This window comes from Prunus persica, chromosome G1, assembly GCF_000346465.2.
Source record: "Prunus persica cultivar Lovell chromosome G1, Prunus_persica_NCBIv2, whole genome shotgun sequence".
Classification (NCBI taxonomy): Eukaryota; Viridiplantae; Streptophyta; class Magnoliopsida; order Rosales; family Rosaceae; genus Prunus; species Prunus persica.
This window is the reverse complement of record NC_034009.1, coordinates 25485118-25506048: the sequence shown is the minus strand read 5'-3', so window position 1 is coordinate 25506048 and position 20931 is coordinate 25485118. Positions and strand designations below refer to the sequence as shown.

The 20931-nt window shown below is 39.3% G+C and overlaps 1 long non-coding RNA gene and 1 pseudogene across 1 annotated transcript; both read right to left on the bottom strand.

Moving 5' to 3' along the window:
• On the bottom strand, nucleotides 634-17578 carry LOC18792864 (annotated as a pseudogene).
• Nucleotides 20130-20898, bottom strand: LOC109946512. The gene is made up of 2 exons (XR_002269646.1): nucleotides 20728-20898; nucleotides 20130-20394 (listed from the first exon to the last, which is right to left on the bottom strand). It is a non-coding gene; the product is annotated as an uncharacterized LOC109946512 (long non-coding RNA).

Sequence of the window (20931 nt, the reverse complement as noted above, 5' to 3'; positions counted from 1 at the left end):
ATTGAGAGAAGTGGCGTTGGAGACATTCCCAGAAATCCTGGGCAGAGGTGCAACCGACAGTGAGAGAGAGAATGGACTCAGAGAGTGTACTGGTGATGTAGCTAACAATGAGTTGGTCTTTTGGTACCACTGAGCATGGCCGGGATTGGTTTGGGTAAGAGTGGTGGTGGTGGTGGTGGTTGTGGGTGTTTTGGTGGTAAAGGTGGATGTGTGGGCAGAAGGTTGTTTATGAGTGTCATCGATAAATTTCCAGAGGTCATGACCGACTAAAAAGGGTTGAGTTGGCGGAGCCAAAGAAGATAGTTTGAGTCAATAAGCTTGATAAAATGAGAAGAGTTGGGGCTTGGGAGGGAGATGGTGGATTCAGACGAAGCCATGAGGTGGACCTAAAGAAGAAGAGGATCGAAAAAGGGAGAGGGAGAAAACCCTAGGTTAGGCTGATACCATGTAGAGAATATATTTCCTTGTATTTAACATATTACACAAAGCCCATATTTATACTAGTACAGGATATCTACTTAATGTAGGAAATAATATAGACATGAATACAATCTGATTTACAGCTGGAAATCCAATTTACAGCAGGAAAGGCTAATTGCTAGGAGGAGATTGTGAAGTTGACTTCCATGTAGGTTAGGAAAGAAAGGCTGCATTAACACCAAGTAATGCTTGCTTCCACTCAGGTGCATTCATTCGATACAAACGCAATTGGGATGGAGGAGGATAAGAAGTATTTTCTTGCTTTACATAGTTGAAGTTACCATAAAAGTGCATTTGGGAAATATCCGCAACGCTTAAGGAATATACTGAGCTGAATTGGTGGGCTGGGCTGTTTTGCCAGCTTGATCTTATGCTGATTGGTGAAGGCCTTATACTAAATGGTGAAGGACTTATGCTAATTGGTAAAGGTCTTACACTGGTCATCATTTTTATGTGGCTTATATCTTCGGCTGGATGTCTGGGGCCATTCAGTGCTTCATTTGCATGGCTAATTGCTGCAAGTGCACTATTTTGCTGTATGCACCCCCTTCTTCACCTTCTTAGTTTTTCATATGCATCATCTCCTCATGGGAGCCTGACTCAATTACTTTCCCAGATTGAAGAACCATTATCAAATCCGCTTTGCAAATTGTGGAAAGCCGATGAGCAACAATAAGTGTTGTCCTTCCGATCGAAGCATGGTCTAGTGCTTCCTGCACTACACTTTCAGATTGTGCATCCAAAGCGCTTGTGGCTTCATCAAGCAGAAGGATTCTTGGATTTCTAAGCAGTGCCCTTGCTATAGCAACCCTTTGCTTTTGCCCTCCAGACAACTGAACTCCAAATTGGCCCATCTAAAGCAACACTGGTCAAAATTAGTAACTGTAATCAGATAATGTATTGATTTAAAGGACTAAAAAAATTTGGCTTACTTGAGTATCATATCCATCAGCTAACTTAACGATGAAGTCATGTGCATTTGCTGTCTTAGCTGCACTTATGACATGCTCCATTGCAGCTCCTTCTTTTCCAAATAAAATGTTTTCTTTTATAGATGTTGCAAAGAGAACTGGTTCTTGATTAACAAGTCCCATATGGGATCTCAACCATTTAAGCTGAAGTCTCTTTATATCATATTATTAGAATAATATATTGTAATTGATATGTTATTATTGTAATATGTTAATTATAACCATACATAGAGTATTTACTTGATATAGGTAGACAGATCCAAATCAATCCCTAGGATTGGGGATCACGCTATGAAGATTCTGTAATATTGGTAGTATATATTTTGCTGTACTCTACTATTGACAATATACCAAAACCTTCCAACTAAACATTCTTTACATGGTATCAGAGCTGCGCCCTAGTGCCTGATTTCCTAACCTTTTCAAAACCCTCCAGCGAACCTACAACCACCATGTCAGACAAAGAACAAACACCAGAAAACAAGAAATCCAATTCCAAAAATTCAAGCAATAGCAACAGCAATTCTAGTATGGATACATCAAATCCATACTATGTTCATTCTTCAGACCACCCTAGTCATATGCTCGTTCCAACAAAATTGAACGGCGCTAATTATCCATCTTGGAATAAATCCATGATTCATGCCCTCACAGCCAAGAACAAAATTGGCTTTGTCAATGGATCCATTAAACCGCCATCAGAAACAGAAAACCCCACAGAATATGCTCTTTGGAATCAATGCAACAGTATGATTTTATCATGGCTTGCTCACTCCGTGGAACCCGATCTAGACAAAGGGGTTGTCCATGCCAAGACCGCTCATCAAGTATGGGAAGATTTCAAAGACCAATTCTCACAAAAAAATGCGCCAACAATTTATCAGATTCAGAAGTCCATCGCCTCTCTCACACAGGGCACCATGACAGTCTCAGCCTATTTCACAAAACTCAAAGGCCTTTGGGACGAATTAGAAACATACAGAACTCCTCTCACTTGCAATGAGATGAAAGCACACAACGAAGAAAGAGAAGAAGCTAAGATGATGCAATTTCTCATGGGCCTTAATGACACATTCAGTGGCGTTCGCAGCAACATCCTCATGATAACACCATTGCCCAAAGTCCGTCAAGCTTATTCACTTGTCATTCAAGATGAAACACAACGACAGATGACATCGGGAACAACCGAGAACTTTTCTATTGCTGCAGCTATCCAAAGCCGTCCAAACAATTCCAAAAATAAACATTGTGATCATTGTGATCGCAATGGTCATGTAATTGCAGATTGCAGGCAATTAAAATTCCATTGCAATTTTTGTAATCGAAACGGACATACGGAAGACACTTGCCGTTTCAAGGACGGAACCCACACATCAAGCGGACAAGGAAATCATGCCAGGAATGAAAACCAAGGGTCCAATCGAGGTACAAACTCACGCAGAAATTCTGGTTTCTCAGGTAGTAACACGCGCACCTTCACGCAGCAATCACATGGGTTTGTTCCACATGCGGGCTCATCCTTCCCATCCGCACACGCTGCACAGCAAGCTGGCTCTTCAAGTGTCACACAGCCTTCACAAAACCCAATTCAAGCTCCAGACTTTTCAGCTCAAACCTTCTTGAGTGGACTTACTTCTGACCAATATCAACAATTGGCCACAGCCATGTCACTAGTCAACACCAATGCATCATCCTCTGGTAATAACCATGCATTTGTGAATGCAGCAGGTCTGTCCACCTTTACTGTTCCTTCAATTAATTCTGTTTCTAGCAAACCTTGGATTTTGGATAGCGGGGCTACAGATCATATTACATCTGATTCTACACTTTTCACAAAAACGCAACCATCTCACACTCCCATTGTTAACTTACCCACCGGTTCTTCCGCACCAATTACTTCAGTTGGCACAATTCCTTTCAATAACACCATCACCTTAGATAATGTTTTGTGTGTTCCTTCCTTTCACTTGAATTTAATGTCAGCCAGCAAAATTACCGACTCACTCAATTGTTGTGTTATTTTGTTTCCCACATTTTGTGTCTTACAGGACTTGGCTACCAGGAAGATGATTGGTATGGGTAAACAACGTGGTGGTCTCTATTACATGTCGCCTTTGCCAAGGATACCTGTTTCCTGTCAAGTTTCACAAACCTCCAATTTATGGCACCTTCATCTCGGACACCCTTCACCTGCTCGGTTTCAATTACTTTCTTCATTGCTTCCTTCAAAAATTGTTTCTGTTGACAATAATTGTGGCATTTGTCATATGGCTAAACAAACAAGAATTCCTTTTCCACTAAGTTCTATTTCATCGCGTTCAGCATTTGACTTATTACATTGTGACATTTGGGGTCCACATAAAATAGCCTCTCATTCAGGAGCTCGTTTTTTTCTTACAATTGTTGATGACTTTACTCGATGCACTTGGCTTTTCTTGATGGTTCACAAATCTGAAACACAAACTCTTCTAAAATCTTTTTTTACTTTTGTCAAAACTCAATTCAATTTCAATGTTAAAGCCATTCGCACTGACAATGGTTCAGAATTTTTATCCATGAAAGAGTTTTTGCAAACCAATGGAATTGCACATCAACGATCCTGTGTTCACACTCCACAACAAAATGGAGTTGTTGAGCGCAAACATCGTCACATTCTCAATGTTGCCCGTGCTCTACGTTTCCAAGCCAATTTACCTCTCATTTTTTGGGGGGAGTGTGTTTTAACTGCTGTCTATCTCATCAATCGTTTGCCCACTCCATTATTGTCCAATAAATCTCCTTTTGAGATGCTTTATCACCAGCCACCAACCCTTAACCATCTTAGAGTTTTTGGGTGCCTTTGTTATGCTACTGTGACTCATCCCCTACAAAAATTTGATGCTCGTGCCACACCTTGTATTTTTGTTGGCTATCCAATGGGACAAAAGGGCTACAAACTTTTTGATCTGCACACCTCCAAATTTTTAGTTAATAGAGATGTTCAGTTCCATGAACATATTTTTCCTTTCTCCACTATCCCACCTCAACCTGCTTCCTCCACTCCTATTATTCCTAACCCAATTTTTGACATTGAACCACCACTTTCTATAAATCCCATTTCATCACCCAATGACATCACGTATTCACCTCCTGCCATCCCAATCCCAACTAGCATTAACACACCTACCCATGACACCACATGTCCACCTCTTGATGCCTCCCTTGTAGAACCTACCAGCATCACTCCTTCCTCTCCACAACCTCACCCCGCCACCACCAGTCAAGTGGTTCCCAACACTCCACCTATCTCCCATTCATCTGACCACACCTTGCCACTTCTTCATTTTCCATCTGAACCAACATTACTTGGTTCACCTCATTCATCTCCCATAGCTCCAGCACGTCATTCCACTCGTCCAAGGCAGGCTCCCACATGGCACCAACATTACCACATGTCCAACCATGCCTCTTCATCTGCCCGGTCGCCATCTGCTGTTACAGGTACAAAATACCCACTCTCTCATTTCTTGTCTTATTCTCGCATTTCATCCCCCCATTATTCCTTTTTAGTTAACATTTCAGGCACCACTGAACCCACCAGTTATGCTCAAGCCATCCTTGATCCCAATTGGCAACAGGCCATGCAAACAGAATTAGATGCTTTGGCACAAAACAATACATGGACTCTTGTCCCGTTGCCACCTGGACACAAACCCATTGGTTGTAAATGGGTTTTCAAACTCAAATATAAATCTGATGGCACCATTGATCGTTACAAAGCCCGGCTTGTGGCCAAGGGCTACACACAGGTGGACGGCATTGATTACCAGGAAACATTCTCTCCTACAGCCAAACTCACCACATTGCGTTGTCTTCTCACTGTTGCCGCTGCTCGTAATTGGTTCATCCATCAATTAGATGTTCAGAATGCCTTCCTCCATGGCGATTTGCACGAAGTCGTGTACATGGACCTTCCTCCCGGACTTCGCCGACAGGGGGAGAATACTGTATGTCGGCTCAATAAGTCCCTTTATGGACTTAAACAGGCTTCCAGGAACTGGTTTTCCAAATTTTCTGGTGCTATTCAACAGGCAGGCTTTCAGCAGTCAAAATCCGATTACTCCTTGTTCACCAAGGTTCGAAATAATTCTTTTACAGCTATTCTTATTTATGTGGATGACATACTTCTCACAGGGAATGATTTGCAAGAAATGGAGCATCTCAAATCTTTTCTCCTCAAGCATTTTCGCATCAAGGACCTTGGTGATTTAAAATACTTCTTGGGTATTGAGTTCTCTCGTTCCAAGAAAGGTATTTACATGTCTCAAAGGAAATATGCTTTGGACATATTACAAGATGCGGGTCTCTTAGGCGCTCGTCCAGATAAGTTTCCAATGGAGCAAAATCTCAGACTCACACCCACAGATGGAGCTTTACTCAATGATCCTATGAAATACCGACGGTTAGTGGGACGCTTGATCTACCTCACTGTAACAAGGCCCGACATAGTATATTCAGTTCGGACATTGAGTCAATTCATGCATGAGCCTAGAAAACCACATTGGGATGCAGCACTCCGTGTTCTCAGATTCATAAAAAATTCTCCAGGTCAAGGCTTATTATTTCCTGCATCAAACAATCTTGCTTTGAGAGCTTACTGTGATTCAGACCATGCCGGATGCCGTACCACAAGACAATCTGTCACAGGTTTTTGTATTTTTCTGGGAAATTCTCTCATCTCATGGAAATCCAAAAAGCAACAACATGTTTCTCGTTCATCCGCAGAAGCAGAGTACCGAGCCATGGCAAACGCTTGTTTGGAACTCACTTGGCTACGATACATACTACATGATCTGAAAGTCCCTCAGGTGAACCCGGCTCCATTATACTGTGACAATCAGGCTGCTTTATATATTGCTGCGAACCCTGTATTCCACGAGCGCACCAAACATATTGAGATTGATTGTCACATCGTTCGAGAAAAGCTGCTTGCCGGACTGATCACTCCTTCATATGTCCCTTCCCACGCTCAGTTAGCAGACATTTTTACGAAGCCTTTGGGAAAGAACGACTATACCAGATTAAGCAGCAAGTTGGGACTTCATGACATTCACTCTCCAACTTGAGGGGGAGTATTAGAATAATATATTGTAATTGATATGTTATTATTGTAATATGTTAATTATAACCATACATAGAGTAGTTACTTGATATAGGTAGACAGATCCAAATCAATCCCTAGGATTGGGGATCACGCTATGAAGATTCTGTAATATTGGTAGTATATATTTTGCTGTACTCTACTATTGACAATATACCAAAACCTTCCAACTAAACATTCTTTACACATATCCATCAAGCAGAATTTTCCTTTTGTCAGGATCATAAAATCTTTCGAGTATTGAAATGATTGCAGATTTTGCAGAACCACTGCCTCCAACAAAACCTACAGTTTTTCCAGCCTATATGGTAAGATTAAGGGTGTAACTTGGATTGGAAAATCCGATTCCGACCGATTCCGGTCAGAAATTTTCCAAAAAAATTCGACTCCGATATCCGAAAATGCCGAATCCGATATTTTCGATAAATGTTGAAAATTCCGCAATTCCAATCCGAAAATATTCCGAAGTTCTACGAACCCATTCCATTCCAATTTTTCCAATTTTTTCTTAAAAATTCCGAGTTTCTAATTGTAATTGCATTATTTTTCATTTCTCTTATTTGTTATCTTTTTGTACCACCACATACAAATATTCATATATACTAACATAGGGGCTATCCCAAAAAAAATATATATTAAACATAATAATTTATAACTTTAAGGAGTCGTTTGGTACGGCGGACTGTCATGGACTGGACTAAATCTTGGGACTGTCTTGGATTAGCTCGAATTGGACTAAGCTGGATTAAGTACTGACCTATGTTTGGTGCTGCCTCGAACTAAGAAGCTGGATTGTGAAAATAGTGAAGACTTATGTTTGGAGTTGTGTCGGAGTAAAAAATAATTAATTTTAATTATAAATAAATAAAATTCTAATATTTATTTTAATATTTGATATTTACTTTTAATTAAGGATTTTGACCTAAAAATAAATTTAAATATTTTTTAAAAGCTAAACTATCTTATCTCTTCTTCATTTTTTCCTTTTTTTTTCTCCTTTTTCTCCTTTTCTTCTACCTTTCCTTCCCAGCCCCTCTTTTTTTATTTTTTTCCTTTCTTCCTGTTCTCTTCTTCCTCACAACTTTTGATCCTTCCCTCATTTTTGCCTTTTTCTCAAATTTTCTTCCCTGCCAAAAACTCTTCAGTTGTGATTCTCTCACAAATTTCATCAATTCTTTCTCTAATTTTCTTCCTAATCACTTTTCATTACTCAATTTGTTCATACGATGAACGATTCAACTCAATTTCATGGCTCACCATCATCTTCTCCACTCTCTGCATCTGCCATGGCTGCTTCAACTCTTGCGTCAATTCAATGAATCATGGCTTCTATTTGAGGCCCCCCAAAGTTAGAGCCCTTGGTCGTTGCCTTTCGAGCTCAAGGCCGACATCGTGTGCTATTCTGATAGCCAAACAGAGACCCAAGCCTCTTCGTCCCTGACCCACATGTATGACCAAAGCTCGGCCTTCGACGACCATTAGCAGCAGCAAGATCTCAACGCGATTACTAGATTTCAAGCCTTTTCGATGAACTTGGGCTCGGAAGTGGAGGACTTGGCGTCCATTGCCTGGACTCGTGTCTAAGTGAAGAAGAAGAAGAAACCAGTATCGCGTTGGACTCGCGTGTTTTGTTTAGTGAGCTCGCTATTGTGTGAACCGTGTTTCAAGCTTGCTATATTGGAAGAGCGAGCGAGGCAATTTTTGTACTGTTGGGCTATATAAGCTCATTTAAGTTAGTCCCCTTACCTGCCAAACGTGGGTTTGAAGTACTATTTAAGGTTGTCCTGTCCAATGAGGCCTCCCAAACATGCCCTAAGATTATATATTTTTGACAAATGTGCTTGTTTCTTTTTTGTTGGAGCAAATGTGCTTGTTTGAATATAACAAAAATGCATATGTGTGATTGTTATATCCAAACCTACTACATACGTGGTAAACTATTCCATCTATGTACGTATTTTAAATTTTAAACTATCTTCATTTAAACTTTTAATTATAAAATTATTTTATAAAACACCACATATAAGATAAACATATTGGAGCATGACAATTGTAGTGTTCCAATTGTCTAGAGCAAGATTAACATATTGAATGCAAGTTTATCACTCTTTACACACATAACATGTAACTATTTTGATTAAGAATGAACAAATAGCATAGATTGTTGTATATACATACAGAGAGTTGTAGGTTTCGAGAATGCGTCTGATAGATTAATTGAAAAACAATTTCATAAAATAAAAACAATGAAAATGTGATAGTACAATTTGAGAATAAGGAAATAGAAATGCTGCATCATGTATCAATATATATGAACTACTTTTTTTTCATCCAAATTTATATTAACTACTTTTTAAAGACATTTGTGTTTATGTCTCATCTAGAAAAAAGGAATGTAATTTTTTTAAAAAGAATAAAAAATTTACCCTGTAAATAAAATATAGTTTAAAAATATAATAATATTCTAAATCTTTAAAAACACCTAAAATTATCTTAAACGAAAAACCCATAGGGTCAGAAACAAAAACAAAAAAAACCCATCTGGCACAACCCCACCTCCCCATGCCATTCTCTTTAACTCTCTCTATCTCTTCCCAAACGCACCCATCTGCACCTCCCCTCTTTTTTCCCCAATTCTATTTCTCCCCCTTCGCCTCTTCTTTTTTCTCCAGGAAAGCCTCTTAATTGGTATCAAAATTCTTCACTGTGGATGGTTAATTGGGAACGATTTTTGTACTATAATTTTACAATTTGGAAGAAATTGAAACATCAATTTACTTCACTAATACAAGTTCGAGGGCACATGATTACTGTAACAATTAGGTCAATGCTGACAAGAGGAAGAAGATGGCATTCTTGGGTTTCTTGATAAGTTGGGTCTGAGGAGATGGGACTTTCAAGTTTCAACGCTGGTGTTGTCTTGAGTTTTGATGGAGACAGACTGCGGGGATGGAGTGCAAACCCAGAAAATAAAAAAGCAAGAGAAGAAACAGTAGAGATAAAGAATTGAAGAATGATTTCTTTTTTGGTTCGAGAAGTGTTTATTTTGTTTTACTAACGGGATCAGTACATATTGTTCCATATCTGAAGAGGTTAAGTAAGAAAGAAAATGAAGGTTGGCATTCATGGATTAGACATGAACAGAAGAGAGAGGAGAAATGATGGGGAGTAACCAAGTAGAAATCAATAAAAGAGTAGAGAGAGAAGTTGCAGTTCTATTTCTGCTTGGAGTCCCACATCGACTGCAAGAATAAACTTCAAGTGTTACAACCTTTATAAATATCTTCACCCTCAATCATTTTACATAGAGACATAAAGCTCAACATCTTTGGGCCTATCAAGTTATAGTTCAGTGGAGCTAATTATGAAACTCCTAAGTTGGGCATTCTTAATAAAAGTTTAGTTAAATTAGGCATTTAAATCTCTTAATATTTCTTTTTGTCAAGGAAGAATACAACATTCCGGAATCGAAAAGTTTCGAAAATTTTGGAATTTTTCAGAATCGGAATCGAAAGTCTATATTGAATTTCGAAAGGTTCTGAATTGGAATTGGAATATCTATTTCCGATCTGATCCGGCCGAATTACACCCCTAGGTAAGATTGAGTCCTTGAAGAACGGGGGTATCAGGTCTCGATGGATAACTAAAGTACTCCTATTTGAACTCCACTTTTCCTTTGCCATGTCCTAAAACTTTTCCTCTCTTTTGAGTGTCTATAGCAGGATCTCGTTCAATCGTTTGTAACATCCGAGCAATAACACTTGTTGCCTCCAAAATGAAAGAGAGATTCGGAAGTGCATTCATGATGGACCTGAAGATACAAAGACTTGTGATTTCTGATGAATTAAAAATGACAACCTAAAGAAATTCAGCAAAAAGAAAAGAAACTCACAGTCCTCCCCAGATGACATAGATTCTGCAAGAGAAAATAAGGCCACCTTGTTCTCCTCTCTCAATAATGATTATGCTACCAATCCAAGCCTGGAAAGCCCAATTAGCATAAACCATTCACATGCTCCCTATCAGCATTCCCTTTATCAAACCCTGCTTTACACCAAGCTCCATACTTTTCTGAAGGGCACTACTGAATCTATGTAGTGTTTGACGCTCCCTAACATATGAATAAACAGTCTGTATTGATGAGATTGCTTCTTCAGCAATTCCACCAGCAACCCTATACGCGCCATTCAATTTACTTCCGAAGTCCTTCAGTACCCTTCCAAATCCCAGTGCTGGAACAATAAACAATACAGAGAATGGAAGAGCTGCAACTGTAAGTCGCCAAGAAAGCGAAAATGCAACTCCTCCCAGGCTAATGAAAGAAGATGATAACTGAGCCAGACAGTTGGGAATCTACAAAAAAGGAAATATAGGTGATGTCAGCACAAAAGACTAAGGGCAGGAGGTAAACAAGCACACTTGCACACTTGCACACACACACAATAAGAAAGAAAAGGGATTGAAAACCTTCTCAGCTATAGTGTCTTGGATTAAATGTGCATCAAAAGAGATGGTATAAATGACTTAGTGGAAGCAGCATCTTGGTTATCAAAGTAACCAACATCTTGTCTGAGGACTGATTTGAAGTATTCTATTCTCATCATCCGAGATGTTTGCCTTTCTGCAGTTCTTGTCCAACAAACTCTTTCTGCAAAATATGAATGATATGTCTTTAGGATAAGTATATCATAAATTGGTTATTAAATTTATGTATTGTTATACTATGTCCAGGTGTTTCTTATGCCTTTTACCAAATACCAAGTACAAGTTTTTTTGTAGATCAAAAGCAGAGCAAATCTAAAGCCACTTTTGCTACAGCCTTGCAGCTATTATTGCATTGTATTCTTCCTTGTTTATGCAGAGGAAAAGCCTTAAGCCACATAGATACGTACCACAAATGCAGAAATTCCAACTCCAATCAGGGACGGACCCAGGAATCTTATCTCATAGGGTTATAGTATAAAAGTTCAATTTTTTGGAGGAGCTGGGGCTAGGGCTTAAAAGTTTGGTGAGGGGGTTAAAGGTTTGGGGGTGTGGAGATTGGGGATTTAGGTTTGAGGGTTTAGGAATAGGGGTTTTGGATTGGAGATGCTGAAGTCGGGAGAGTTCTTTTTGAATCTTTTTTTTTTTTTTTTAAAGACCTGGACCAAAATGACGTCGTTTTGGCTAGGTCTTTTTAAAAAAAAATTCGCTGGGCTGGGCCAAAACGACGTCATTTTGGCCAGCGTGTTTTTTAAAAACAAAATTAAACGTTGGGCCAAAAAGGTCGTTTGGGCCAACATGTTTTAAAAATAAAAAATAAAAAATAGAAGCACGCTCTGCATCTTCTTCTCCCTCAGACCAGCAACCATCTCCTTCAGCCATTTATGGGATCACACAACCATTAAAGGGGACCTTGTAGCTTACTTTCATGGAGTCCATAGGGTCGTTTGACTTCATTGACCCCATTGTGGGTCTGTCCTTGACTCTAATGGCAAGATACAACAAATTCAGGGAGTACTATGAAAAAAGGGAAAGTATGCAGGTTAGTTGGCTAAACAATTAAAATGAATAAATTGTAATTAAGCAGTTATTATACTCTCTCTTAGATTTCTTGTGACATCTAATGAAAGAAGTATCATCACACAATACATGAGTTATGAGGTAATCTGCTATATATTTTTGTAGAAAATATATTTCCTTGTATTAAACAGATTACACAAAGTCCCTATTTATACTGATACAGAATATCTACTTAAGGTAGGAAATAATATAGACATGAATACAATCCGATCTACAGCAAGAAAGGCTAATTGCTAGGAGGAGATTGTGGAGTTGACTTCCGTGCGTGCTATGAAACGAAAGGTGCGTTAACACCCTCCCACAAACTGGGCGTGACAGGATGCACAAGTTTGGAAGACATATGCTGATGGCGTGGTTTGTCAATGGCTTTGGTAAACAGGTCCGCAAGTTGGTCGACAGAAGGAACAAAGCGAACTTGATGACTTCCAAGAGCAACCTTTTCACGGACAAAGTGATAGTCCAATTCAATGTGATGTGTGCGGGCATAGAAAACTGGATTGGCAGCCATGTACGTGGTGCTGAGATTGTCACAAAAGAGTTGGACCAGGAACCGAAAACGCACACCCAATTCATGAAGAAATGAGTATAGCCAAGTGGTTTCGGCACAAGCATGAGAGAGGGCACAATATTCCGATTCTGTACTAGAGTGCGAGACTGTGGACTATTTCTTTGAACACCATGAGATAAGGTTAGTTTCAAGAGTAATCACATATCCAGTGGTCGACCGACGAGAATCAGGGCACCCAACCCATAGGCGGTGAGGTGAGCTGCAACAATTTGAGGAGTGAAGGTGAGGCCGCGATCAATAGTGCCCTTGATGTACCTAAGTATCCGTTTGGCGGCAACAAGGTGAGGGGTGCAAGGGGCATTCGTGAACTGAGCAAAAGTGTTGACGGAAAAAGATATGTCAGGGCAAGTAAGAGTGAAATACTATAAACTACCAACAAGCTCGTGATACTCGGTTGGGTTGGGATGAGAGTACCATCAGAGACAGAGAGGAGAACCTTGGCAGCCAATAAAGTAGATGTGGGTTTGGAGTGGAGAAGATTGGCTTTCTGTAAAATATCATGTGCATATTTGAGTTGAATGATGTAGAGAGTACCATCCTTATGAAGAAACTGTAAACCCAAGAAATAGCTGAGTGGACCAAGGTCTTTGATGTCAAAGTGGCCATCTGAAAGATAGATGAATTGTCAGAGTTGAGTGGAATCACTGCCAATTACCACGATTTTGTCGCATATAGAAGAAGAAAGATGGTATGGGAGGCCTGTTGAAAAATAAATAATGAAGTGTCAGCTTGGCTCCGTTTAGCCTATAGAGTGAAGGAAAGTACTGATGCGATGGAACCAAGCACGAATTGCTTGTTTGAGGCTATAAAGTGCTTTGTGGAGCTTGCAAATATAAGAAGGACACGTAGGATCAATGAAACTAGGGGGTTGAGCCATGTAGACATCTTCTTGAAGAAACCCATAGAGAAAGGCATTTTTGACATCAAGTTGACGAAGGGACCAACCACGAGAAACTGCAAGACTGAGAACAATGCGAATGGTGGCAGGATTAACAACATGACTGAAGGTTTCAGCATAGTCTATGCTCGGACGTTAATGAAAACCTTTGGCAACTAGACGAGCTTTGTAGCATTCAATGGAGCCATCAAAGTGACGCTTAATCCGGAAAACCTACTTGCACCCAACCAAGTTCTGAGAATGAGAGAGAGAAACCAAAGAGCATGTATGATTTTTAAGAAGTGCGTTGATCTCTTCAGTCATGGCGTCAAGCCATTCAAGATGCTTAATGGCCTGTGAAAAACATGTAGGTTCAGTATGATTAACAACAGTTAATAAGGCACAGAGAATGGGGTATTTAACAGTGTTGTCGGTATGACGCTTGGGCTTTTGAATGCCATCTTAAAGGCGGGTGCGCATATGAGGAACAGGGGCAAAAGTGAAAGATTGCGGAATTGCTGGAACTGGGGGTCGGAGGTGCTGGAACTGGGGGGTTCGAAGTTGCTGGAATTAGGGGGTTCGGAACTACTGGAACAGAGGCATGCACAAGCGGAGAGAGGTGTATGCGAGGGCGTCGGGAATAAGTTGGGAGCAATGGCTAGGCTGACGCAGAAGAAGTGTCGTGTAGTGGATTATGGGGTGCGGCAGGGCCGAGGTCATGGCTTGTGATTGCAGCAGCTGGAAAAGTGCACACCAGGGAGGTGCCGTGCATTTATTAGTCTAGGTCTGGGGTAGGGGTGATGGATTCAGGCCCAAGTGCGTAGGATGGCAGAATTGAGTGGAATTCAATATCCACATACTCTAAAAAAGATGATACCTGTAAATGCTCAAATGCAAAATGCATTTCGTTAAATAAAACATGAAGGGACGTGTAAACACAACCCGTGGAGGGATGTAAACAATGGTAACCTTTGTGGTGAGAATTGTATCCAAGGAAAACACATTCAAGGGTATGGTTGGTGAGTTTATTTTCAGTATATGGTCCAAGGTAAGGAAAACAAGAACACCCAAACACTCAGAGATGAGAGTAGGAGGGAGAATATTGGAAGAGACTAGTGTATGGGTGTCCCATTGAAGATTAAGAGTAGGTAGGTTGATGAGATGAATAGCAATGAGGGCAGCTTCGACCCAGAGATTGTGGGGAGTGTGAGAAGTGGTAAGGAGGGTACGGATCATGGTGGCAATGTGTCTGTGTTTAAGTTCAGCTAGGCCATTTTGTTGGGGAATGTGGGGACATGAGAAACATTGCTGGATGCCTAGTTGACTGCAAAGATCAGGGAAAACAATATTAACATATTCAATGTCATTGTCACTTTGAAGGATTTGCACAGTGGTGTGAAATTGATTTTTAATAATGGCTAGAAAGGTTTGAAAGTGAGAAAATACCTCATTTTTACTATGCATAGGATAGATCCAGGAGTAATGGGAAAAGTCATCTGTAAACAAGACATAATAGAGATAACCAGTGACAGAAATGACCGGGGACATCCATACATCAGAGTGAATTAAATAAAAGGGAGATGGGGCAAGAGTTTTCTGACTAATTAAGGATAGTTTGGTGGATTTGCTAAGTTTACAATCCTTACAGAAAGCATGAGAGACTTTAAAGCCTAGAGATGGCTCAAAGTGAGAGAACGCAAGATGAGATGGATGGCCAAGGTGACGATGCCAAGCAGGAGAGTGCAAGGTGGTAAAGGCACGGGGGACAGTGAATGAGTGAGAGGAGAGGGAAAGTGGGTAAAGACCATTTTTAGAAGGGCCCTGAAAGAGTAACGAACGAGTACGTAAGTTATAGATTTGATAAACGTTAAGAGTAAAAACAAAGAAAACTAAATTATCACAGAGCAAAACGGGCAACATAAAGAAGATTAGTACGAAGAGATGGAAGACAAAAGACACTTTGAAGAAAAATTTTGTGAGAACCTAAAAGAAGAGGAAGAGATCCAGTATGAGAGATAGAGAGAGAATCTCCATTACCAAGAAATACAGAATTATTACCCTAATATGGCTGTTGATTTTGGAGATTAGAAGGACTACTAGTCATGTGATAAGTGGCACTTGTGTCAAGGTACCAAGTGGAGTTAGGTGGCTACATCAATTGAGCCCCAGCAAAAGAAGGAAATGATTCTAGGCCATTGTAGCGATGGGGACATGTTGCAGTAGTATGTTGATTGGTATTGCATGTGATGCACCAAGCGGGTCCCAAGACACCAAGAGCTGAGTTGGGCCTGGCAGAGTGTTTGCTAGAAGCGGCAGATTGGGCCTAAGAAGGCTGAAAGGAAGGCTAGTTGCTTTGAGGTCCTGAACTTGGAGCAAAAGGAGGCCACGGTTGATTAGGCCATTGGGGCTGCTGGGAGCCATTCCATGGGTTACTCCAGGAAGGTGAGAAGTTGCGCCAGCCACCACAGCCACGACCATGCTAGACACCACGGCCATCATGCCTGTTGCTGGAGAAGCCACCACCACGGTGAGAATTGAAGGGTATGACTGGTGGTATAAGGAGAAGATTAGGTGGCCATTAGCGTTGTGTTTTAATCAGGAGAGATTCGAGGAGCTTGTGCATTGAAAGCTAACAAACGAGCACAAAAATCAGCAAAAAAATTGAGAATTGCCATGATGAGCATTTTGTAATCGGGTCCTAAACCTTGGAAGATAGCAATGACAAGTTCTTTTAGGGAGACAGGCTAATTGATGGCAGCCAGTGAATCAACAAGGGACTTAGCATGATGAAGGTAAGCATCAATGGGTTAAGAGCCTTTTTGCATATCCATGAGTTGAAAAAGAAGAGCATATTCACTAGCCATACTGGATTGAAAGAAGTGGCGTTCAAGACACTCCTAGAGATCCCGGGCAGAGGTGCAGTCGACGGTGAGAGAGAGAATAGACTCAGAGAGTGTACTAGTGATATAGCTAACAATGAGTTGGTCTTGTTGATACCACTAAGTATGGGCGGGATTGGTTTGAGTAAGAGTGGCGGTGGTGGTTGTAGGTGTTGCAATGGTAGAAGTGGAGGTTTGGGTAGAAGGTTGTTTCTGAGTGCCATTGATAAATTTCTAGAGGTCATGACAGACTAAAAAGGGTTTGAGTTGGGGGAGCCAAAGGAGATAGTTGGAGCCAGTAAGCTTGATAAAATGAGAAGAGTTAGGGCTAGAGAGGGAGATGGTGGATTCAGACGAAGCCATGAGGTGGACCTAAACGAGAGGATTGGATCGAATAAGGGAGAGGGAGGAAACCCTAGGTTAGGCTGATACCATGTAGAAAATATATTTCCTTGTATTAAACAAATTAAACAAAGTCCCTATTTATACTGATACAGGATATCTACTTAAGATAGGAAATAATATAGACATGAATACAATCGAATTTACAGCAAGAAATCCGATTTACAGTAGGAAAGACTAATTGCTAGAAGGAGATTGTGAAGATGACTTATGTGTGTGCTATGAAAGGAAAACTGCGTTAACAATTTTACATGGTATAAATTTTCATCTTGAAGCATTTTCAACATCATAGCAATCCATTTCTTGAACAACCATCCCAGAAAATGTTCATTAACATGCTGGTGGATTTCCTACCTTTTTTTTGTCTCTATGAATGTATTATTAGTTTCTTTACCTCATTCACAGTCTCATTGAAGGGAATAGAACGTCCATACTCATTGATCATCCCACTGAGACTATCTCTCCTATGCTACCCAAAGTCCCAAAAAACAACAGTAACCTGTCTATGCTGTCGGCATATCCGAAGAGGCTTCCTTTGCTCCCCGTATTGCAGGCCACAAACAACAACACAGACCTCACTAGGAAAATTCACTGTCTCAAATGAAACTAAAATGGATGGTTAAACTCATTCTTGATATATACAAACATATAGTGCCAGTGGTATTGTAACATCTTGCACATACTCTTCCAGCCTTTCATGTATTTATATAATGTCATTGGTCTCCTATACAAACTAGATACAATTTTATTGCCATTCTGTTGCCTCTACAGTAATAGAAACCAATAGTTAAATAAGCCACATTGATGTTACTGATGTAGAACGAGAGGAATCGGATCCTAGTTTATCCGATTGCTTAGGCACAAAATGCCAACAATCCCACGGAAATAACTTTTGAATGCTTACCCTAAAGAGATGTCAACTTGTTTGTATAAGAATTTAGAATTTGGGGTTCAGTTGTGAAGTACATATCATTATACTATTAATGGCTTTACTCAGTCCAGAATATTTGGCTCCAAAAGTCAGTTTCCTCCTCTCCTCTGCACCGAAAAGAGTCAGTTTCATTTCCTACCACAGCATTAAAAGCTGAGAAATCAAAATATTAGCATTTGCTGCTTAGATGAATCTACTGGGCAATCCATTAAATTATAAGGGAAAATTTGTACACATTTGCTGTTTATATCAGCTTTATTTTTATTTTATTTTTAGGGAACAACCGTTGTGACAAGTCAAAGAGAAGAGCAAATTCCTGTCCGTTGATAACTGTACATGACATATGTTAAAAGGTGGCCAGAAACAACGGGTTGCGTTTAAGTGAGTTTCCTTGGAGATGTTATGTTGTTCTGTCGCTTACTTTGCTTCTTGTTGGCAAACCAAATGTTAAAAATTTACCAACCATTACTAATAACATGGGCAGGCACAGCCAAACACCCGAAATTTGATCTACATTCTTCATAGGTTACACTACTATAATGATGGGAAATTCCTGGCTGGCCTGCGAAACTTACAGTGCTCTCATTTTTCACTCAATCTAAGGTGGCTAGTCAAATCATCCACAACAATTTTCTAGCGTACACACACTACACATTAAAACAATCAGAATCATATGATGGAAAAAGAAAATTAGTGGATTTGGATTTCATTTTTCATCGTATTTTCATGTGTGGATGCACCTTATTTTCATTTTTTTAAATTACAAGCAAAGGAGAGGGTGATTTTTCACACACACACACTACCAATGTGTCATAGGAGTTCGAATATGAGACTACTCATATACAAGTTAAGGTCTCAATCTGTCCGAAACAAATGTTCTTTCATCAAATAGTCTACCATATTATTGAGTTAAATTATCAATCTTCTAAATCTTTGACCAAAAAAATTGTCAATCTAAATCGCAAATTATATGCGTATAATCTTAGCTTATAAACATCCCTAATAATAGATTATTTGCTAACAATAAGTTCCACTTTAACCTCTCTTTTTTGTTGAGATATGGTTCCACTTTATAAGTATTGTATAATCAGAAAATCTTAAAATGTTTGTTCCATCCAAGGTCTAAAATATTGAGAGTTTCGGAAATATCGGTGGTCCAAAAATACAGATATATCAATGGAAATTTTGAGGAAATATCAATATCGATAAAAATTGAATAAAAATCACGAAAATTGTGAGAAAAACTTGAAAATTTTTATTGAAACTTTAGAGGATGTTTACTTAGTCAATTGTTTATTATTTTATCACAAAAAATTGGAAGGAAATATATGGCATGGTGGGTTTGAGTGATTTAAGTTGATTATGTAGCGACCTGACAAACATTGTAAGTTTAAAAAATATGTAGTAATTAGTGAAAGAAAATTAAACACACCATAGATTTTTAGTTATAATAATTTACTACAATATATTACACTTGATATATATGATAAGATATATGAGCTTGACAAAAAAAACAAAGATAAAATATACGAGTAACTTAGTACCACATAGAAAGAATTCCTATTAAAGTTCAAACTTAGTATCACGTATAATGTACAATATTAAAACTCAATAGTGAATAATAATACAACTCCATAAATATATAACAACAACAAAAATTTCAACTCCATAATTAAATAATAAATAACATTAAACATATGCCTAAATTTATCCTTAGCCCCCTTTCTCCCCAAAAAACACTCTTCGAGCCTTTTCCACTTTGAGGGGGGAAGAAGTCATTGTTCTTCCCCCCTCTCCCCTCTTCTCTTCCTCTCTTCCTCCTTTCACCTCTTCCCCCATTTTCAGAGACAAAGGGTTTTCCCTATTTGTCTTAGTTTTGTTATGATTTTCATCCAACCATTATTGGCGGCTGCGGCTCAACGTCGGATCTTCACCTGCATTTCGACGTCGGATCTCCACCACCATCTTTTTTGCAATTTCTTTATGTTTGGAATAAGTTGCAGAGACTCTTTGGGTTCTCTGTGTAGTTTTCACCTCTCCTTTTGTGAGAGTTTTTCACCTCTCCTTTTGTGAGAGCTTTTCATCTCTCCTTTGTGAGAGCTTTTCATCTCTCATTGGTGAGAGTTTTATTTAGGGGTGGGCACGGTCCGGTTTGGACCGGTTTCTACATCAATTTAAAACCGAAACCGGTACTGTTCACCGGTCCGGTTCGGTTCGGATTTTTACTAAAATGCTTGAGAAAACCGGACCAACCCGAACCCATTTTGATCCGGTTCGGTTCCGGTTTTTATGGTTTGGGCCGACACTCAGCTTAATTGATTTTTTTTTTGTTCTTAAATTTTTTTTAAGTTTCAGCCCAATTGATATTTAAAACCTTTTGGGCCTAATTATTACCGATTGGCCCAATTCACATCCACGCACTGCTAATTGACAAAACAACAAATATCAAGCATTAAAATAAAACTTACAACCTAAAAACAAAACAAAATAAACAAATTTAATTACAAACAAATTACAGAAATAGAACATATTCAATGTTCTGCAACATCTTCAGTCTTTCTTTTTATCCATGCTACTTCAGTACCTGTTTCAAAGAGCAACAAATTGTCAGTTGTTGTAACTTTATTTTCTTTTTCTGAGTAATGAATGAGCTTTTCTCCCGTCTAAAATTTACAACAACGTTCAAAAATTTTGCCACTGAGGAATGATATCAGGAATAGAGAACATGTTTATCAAAACACAACAGGAAAAAATTGAAAGAAAAAAAAAAGAAAAAAAAAGAGAATCAGACCTCAATAACATCATCAGCCCAAAATCATAGAAAATATCAATACCATATAAAAGCACCAAAATGGATTGTTGACAAAAAAAAAAAATACATATCTTCACAAGGATTGGGGAGATAAGAGACGCTGACCTGCTTTAAACGGGCTCTTTACCCAGATCTACAAGAACTTAACCCAGATCTCCAAGAACTTCACCCAGATCTACAAGATGAACACATATATGTACAGAGAAACAAAAAATGAAGAGAGAAAAAAAAGAGAAATAGAATAACAGAGTTGCAAAGAAAGAGATAGAGGGAGAGAGAGAAACATAAAACCAAGAAGAAAAAAATCAG